Source organism: Ascaphus truei, chromosome 12 (genome assembly GCF_040206685.1).
Source record: "Ascaphus truei isolate aAscTru1 chromosome 12, aAscTru1.hap1, whole genome shotgun sequence".
Taxonomy (NCBI): domain Eukaryota; kingdom Metazoa; phylum Chordata; class Amphibia; order Anura; family Ascaphidae; genus Ascaphus; species Ascaphus truei.
Window position 1 is genome coordinate 21,158,379 of NC_134494.1, and position 7,020 is coordinate 21,165,398.

The following is a 7,020-nucleotide window of genomic DNA, read 5'->3' on the forward strand; positions in this document are numbered from 1 at the left end:
TGATGGGGGCTGGGAATGGTGGGGAGCCGAGAATGCCAGTGTGCTGGGGGGGCATGGGATACCGGTGTGCTGATGTGGTGGTGCTGGGGTGTGTGTGTGTATACATGTTTGTGTGTATACATTGTATGTGTGTGTGTGTATACATGTGTGTGTGTGTGTATGTGTACGTGTGTGTGTATACACGTGTGTGTGTATGTGTATACACGTGTGTGTGTATACACGTATGTGTGTGTATACACGTGTGTGTGTATACACGTGTGTGTATACACGTGTGTGTGTGTGTATACGTGTGTGTGTATACACGTGTGTGTGTATACATTGTGTGTATGTATATATTGTGTGTGTGTATACGTGTGTGTGTATACACATGTGTGTATACATGTTTGTGTGTGTGTATACATGTTTGTGTGTATACATTGTATGTGTGTGTGTGTATAAGTGTGTGTGTGTGTGTGTATACATGTGTGTGTGTGTATACATGTGTATGTGTGTATACATGTGTGTGTGTGTATACATGTGTGTGTATATACATGTGTGTGTATACACATGTGTGTGTACACATGTGTGTGTGTACACATGTGTGTGTATACACATGTGTGTGTGTGTATACACATGTGTGTGTATACACATGTGTGTGTGTGTATACACATGTGTGTGTGTGTATACACATGTGTGTGTATACATGTGTGTGTGTGTATACATGTGTGTGTATACATGTGTGTGTGTGTGTATACATTATGTGTATGTATACCTGTGTGTATACGTGTGTGAGTGTATACGTGTGTGTGTGTGTATGTGTACATGTGTGTGTGTGTATGTCTCCATGTGTGTGTGTATGTCTCCATGTGTGTGTGTACGTGTACATGTGTGTGAGTATACGTGTACATGTGTGTGTGTGTGTGTGTGTGTGTACGTGTCTACGTGTACATGTGTGTGTGTGTCTACGTGTACATGTGTGTGTGTCTACGTGTACGTGTGTGTGTGTCTACGTGCGTGTGTGTGTGTGTGTACGTGTGTGTGTGTGTACGTGTGTGTGTGTGTGTGTACGTGTGTGTGTACGTGTGTGTGTACGTGTGTGTCTATGTGTGTGTGTGTCTACGTGTGTGTGTTTGTGTATACGTGTGTGTGTTTGTGTCTACGTGTGTGTGTTTGTGTATACGTGTGTGTGTGTGTATACGTGTGTGTGTGTCTACGTCTGTGTGTGTGTGTGTGTGTCTACGTGTGTGTGTGTGTCTGTGTGTCTGTGTGTCCTTTGGCCCGTGACTCCGCCTCAGGGAAGGGGGGGGGGTGGGGGAGGTGGTGGGAAGGAGGGGGGTGGGGGGGAAGGGGAGGTGGGGGGGAGGTGGTGGGAAGGGGGGGGGAGGTGGTGGGAAGGGGGGGGGGAAGGGGGGAAGGTGGTGGGAAGGGGGGGGTGGGGGGGAGGTGGTGGGAAGGGGGGGGAGGTGGTGGGGAGTTGGGAAGGGGGGTGGAGGTGGTGAGGAGGTGGTGGGAGGTTGTAAGGGGGGAGTGAAGGGAAGGTGAAGGTGGGGGTGGAGGGGAGGTGAAGGGTGGGGGTGGAGGGGAGGTGAAGGGGGGGTGGAGGGGAGGTGAAGGGGGGGGGTGAAGGGGGGGTGGAGGGGAGGTGAAGGGGGGTGGAGGGGAGGTGAGGGGGGGGGGTGGAGGGGAGGTGAAGGGGGGGGTGGAGGGGAGGTGAAGGGGGGGTGGAGGGGAGGTGAAGGGGGGGGTGAAGGGGAGGTGGGGGGTGAAGGGGAGGTGGGGGGTGAAGGGGAGGTGGGGGGGGGGTGAAGGAGGTGGGGGGGGTGAAGGGGAGGTGAAGGGGGTGGAGGGGAGGTGAAGGGGGGTGGAGGGGAGGTGGAAGGGAAGGGAAGTGGAGTGAGGGGAGGTGAGGGGTGGGTGAGGGGAGGGGAGGTGAAGGGAGGTGAAGGGGGGTGAGGGGAGGTGAAGGCCGCTCCCTCACCCATCCGGCCGCTCACTCACCCGTCCGGCAGCTCCCTCACCCGTCCAGCCGCTCCCATGTGGATCTGAGGCGGGAGGCAGCTTGTTGTGGCCGCTCCCCCGCTGTGTCCCGGGCGCTCGCTCGCTCCGCTGACTGTAGCGGCGCCGGGGGGGGAGGGGGGGGGTGGAGGGGAGGTGATTTGAAGGGGGGTGAGGGGTGGGTGAAGGCCGCTCACTCACCCGTCCGGCCGCTCCCACGTGGAACTGAGGCGGGAGGCAGCTTGTTGTGGCCGCTCCCCCGCTGTGACCCGGGCGCTCGCTCCTCCGCTGACTGTAGCGGCGCCGGGGGGGGGGTTTGAAAGCGCGGGAGACACGGGGAGAGGAGGAGGTGCGCGCGGGTGTGGAGGCTGATTTCGGGGAGGAAGAGGCGGAGGCTCCGGCGGGTATGTGAGGCCCCCCCCCCGGGTTATACATGCTGCTAATGTACACCCCCCCCTACTGTGTGTGTGTGTGTGTGTCTGTGTGTCCGTGTGTGTGTGTGTGTCCGTGTGTGTGTGTGTGTGTGTGTGTGTGTGTCCCTGTGTGTGTGTGTGTGTGTCCCTGTGTGTGTGTTTGTGTCCCTGTGTGTCCTTTGGGCCGTCACTCCGCCTCAGGCCAATGAGAGGTGTGCGGGGGCGGCCCAAGGGACCAATGAGATTTCCCCTAGGGACACCGGACATCCAGCAGGCAGGCAGGCAAACATACAGTGCTTTCACTAATATAGTATAAGATGTTAAATCCACTCGCCCGGGGTGTGCAAATGTATAGGTTTGTCGAACACTGTATATATATATATATATACATGCAATGATACACATACAGACGTACTGATATACATACATACATACAAATCAGGACTGTAGCACTCACTGAAGAAATAGTAGAGATTTTATTGCATGAAAAAACAGGAACACGTAAAGAATAGAGCGATGTTTCGGACCTCCTGGTCCTTTATCAAGCCCTAATAGTGTATAGGACTCTGCTACTTTTTATAGAGCTGCCTAGAAGCCTAATTAGGCACAAATAGCAGACTATGGTGGCTTCAATAGTTCAAAAAGGGTCAAAACTGAGGAAGAGCATCATGATAGGTTCTTGTTATTTCAGTCCGTGTGCTAGCACAGCGCAATGTGAACACATCATAAGATCAGAACTGCACCGTCACATCATGGTGGATTCTTGTGACTTAATTCCGTGTGCGCGTACTATGCCTCGCGATCGCGTCATAGAATCAGAAACTGCGCATGTGCATCGTGATAGATTCTAAACCAAAAAGTGCTCGTGGCGCAAAGTGACCATAAATAAACAGTAGCATGTGCAAATGAACCCAGTGATTAATAAACACTGGAAACACATATACTGTTACTCCATATGTAGATCCTCTGGTTCATAGGCTCCTTGGTGACCTCATATGCAGAAAAAGACACAAATACAGAGGGTATAGTGCATTAACATTTACTGAAGGTGGCAAACATCACAGAGGGGAAAGGAATAAAACTCACTACCCAGGACTAAACCCTAAGCTGCACAGTATACAAATACAGTAAAATTTATATAAAATACATGAAAGAAAAAAACAAACATGAAAACAACCTATCAACAGATTTGTATAGAAACCGCCATAAGGTTGGGCACTGGCAAGGGGAAACGGACACTCACACTGAGACAGTCAGCAGACTCGCGGTGTCTGCACAGGATCCTGACGAAGTACTTGGTACGAAACGCGTAGAGGTCACGACAGGTCATCCTGCGCGTGTATGCTGGTAAGCTGAGACGGAGCCTGCAGGAGACAGCAGCGGTTTTATCCATCTCCGCGGTGCCGAGATCCGGATCCTGTGCAGACACCGCGAGTCTGCTGACTGTCTCAGTGTGAGTGTCCGTTTCCCCTTGCCAGTGCCCAACCTTATGGCGGTTTCTATACAAATCTGTTGATAGGTTGTTTTCATGTTTGTTTTTTTCTTTCATGTGTTTTTATATAAATTTTGCTGTATTTGTATACTGTGCAGCTTAGGGTTTAGTCACCATCAGGTGTTCTCCTTGGTAGTACTTAGCCGTCCAGCTGCACAGCTGTTCTGAGGTGGGGTTGGATCCCCTCAGTTTTTGTGTATTTTTAATAAATTACCTTCCACTAATCCCTGGTGCGCATTTGTGCATTTTTTATTATCTTGTATTTCAGGGTGCCCTCCCCCCTTTTTAAGGGGGGTTCACCTAGATTTGAGAGTTTCTGGGGAGACGCTTTATGTACATGCTGCAAAGGGATCACCCACACCATCACACAGCACGAGCGCTGAATATCCTGTTTTTTCTACCTCTGTAAAATGAATTTACACCAAATTAGTAAGAGGATACTAAGGCACTCTCGCTAATGGAATAAAATAAAGGGGTATGATACTACCGTGAGAGAGGACCCTCGCATGGAATTAAATATTGGTGCAATGTAACGATTTTTATACAGCTCTAATTTTGATCGTTGGCAGATGACACCACCATCGTCTGGAGCTATGTCTCCGTAGAAAGTGTTTGAACACCTTATATATAATAAGACATAATGAGTTGTACCACAGTATTTTGGACATAGTTATGTAACAAATGTGCTTATTGTCTATTATTCCAGCTAATGTCCAGCAAGAGTTGAATACTTTGTCCACATTGATGTAGATAGAGGGCAAACACAGTCTTATGATTCATTTGGGATTTTTTGTATGTTTTTTAATAGGTTTTATAGGTTGTTATATTATAAATGATGCATTTCAGCATTTTTTTATCATAAGTACATTTACTTTATAAATACTGTATGGTGTTTTAAAGATTTATTATCATAACCAAGTAGGGTCACTATTACCAGTCCAATGTGCTCTACTATTGTTCTATGGACATTTATTTCGTTCATAATACTGTGAACCAGGAGAATATGTTGCTAAAACAGAAACGCTATGGATAATAAGCCTAACAGCATAACAGCATCAGCTGATTTGCTACAACAATGCAGCTTGTCAGCAATCAATAGAGACGTATTTAAACCTCAAGAGGGACCACACGCAGATTCATGGAACCTGAGGAAGCTGAGTATTCAGCTAAATGCGTTGCTCTCATCTTTGTGGACTTTTTGTTTCCTGGCGGCCACCGTAAACTCTCCGGTTGAGCTGCGTCCCAGCAACGAATACCCCCCCCCCCCCTGCCCCCTCTCCGTGGTTTAGGAACCACTTCAATGATTTGATATCGCAGCTGACTCACATTGTGCCCAGCCTGTAGGACGTGAGCGGACACAGCTTGGTCCCACACTTTGCAGCTAATAGTAGACTTATGTTGGCTATTCCGTTCCTTGCTTTACGTGTTGTTTCAGCAAAATAATCCAACCCGCACAGACACTTTAAAAGGTGCACCACATAATCTGAGTTACAGGTCGCATAACCCTTGATGTTAAACTTCTGCCCAATGCGTGGGTGTATAAATGTGGATCCCTTTTGGACATTGCCACATTGTGCGCAGGATAAACAGGGAAATGTCCCCTGGATAGGGACACCCTTGACCTGTGACCAACCTGTGTTCCTCCCTTCCTACAGGCTGGGCACAATGTGAGTCAGCTGCGATATCAAATCATTGAAGTGGAAATGTAAGGTTAGGGGTATCCTAGCGGTGTTCTGGATGACGAACTAACAAGGCTAGATAATCTGAGCCGGGAAACACTGTTTACACCGAAAATCCCTACCACTAAGCTTGACAGGATTCCATTTGTCAGCACGTTCTGTATGTCTAGTCCTAGAATTAGTAGGGCACGTCGTAAACATTGGCATCTAATTGATTCTGATGCCAGTCTGTGACAAGTACTGAAACCACCCCCTTTGATGGCATATAAGAAAGCCCCGACACTAAGGGATTCCCTAGTAAGAGCCAACTTGGGTTCTGGGAAGACTGTTGGATCACCGTTCAAGGGTGTCCCTGGTCGGGGCTTTCTTATATGCGAGATTTGAGGGTTTGGACCAAAATAATTGCATTTTCAGGCAAAAGTCGTGCCTTGTGTCAGGGAGAGATGACAGGTCTGACTTCTTCACATTGACACACATGCTGATAGAATCATATACAACATTACATGCAGTAAACACGGACACACGTACAGAAAGACTGTAGACCGTCGCATGCTTATATACTGCTGGGATTGTAAGCTTGTGCTCCATGTTATTCTGCAACAACAATAAACCAGCAACCCTTCAAAACAGATTTACAGTCAAATCCACGCTGCCGTTCTCCAAACATAACCTTTATTATTCCTGAAAACCCCTGAAGATAAGGGATTATCTTTTGTCTAGCTTCTGTGGTTGCTATGGCAACATGTGGCGGCCATTTTACCACATTCCGGGTATCCTAGGTGGAGAGGGGTTGGCACTCAGTATCTCAGGATTGGCAAAACGGCCTCTAGATCCTGAGCACAGTTCAGAAGCTGTTTTGAAAGTGTCAAAATAAATCTCTATGCAATCATATTTGCTGCTTTAAATCATGGGGAAGCCGTTTAACCCCTTCAGTGTCAGAGGGCCCTCTGACACATGGCTCTGCATGGTGTTTTTATTGCCCTGCGATGCGTTGCAGGCCCCTCTGGCAGCAGAGTGGTTAAGCTATTGAAGGTGATGGCTCAGAAAGTCCTCGCTTTGGATCCGCAAGGACCGGTGGTGCCGGTTCTGTTTCCTAAATACCCCATCAAATGGCAACAGGAGGAAGTGCACAGAGCCACGTAGGGAGGGAGAGGGGCAGTTACATTCTGTATGCCCAGCTACTGTATACCACTCTGGCGTGGTATGTTACACCCCTAGCACTGTATGCTGGGCTGTATTTCTGTGTATGTAGCACTGGCGATGTATGCGGTGTTGTTTTTATGTAAAGCTGGAGGTGTATGCTGTGCTGTATGTATGTAGCGCTGGCGGTGTATGCTGTGCTGTATGTATGTAGCGCTGGCGGTGTATGCTGTGCTGTATGTATGTAGCGCTGGGGGTGTATGCTGTGCTGTATGTATGTAGCGCTGGGGGTGTATGCTGTGCTGTATGTATGTAGCGCTGG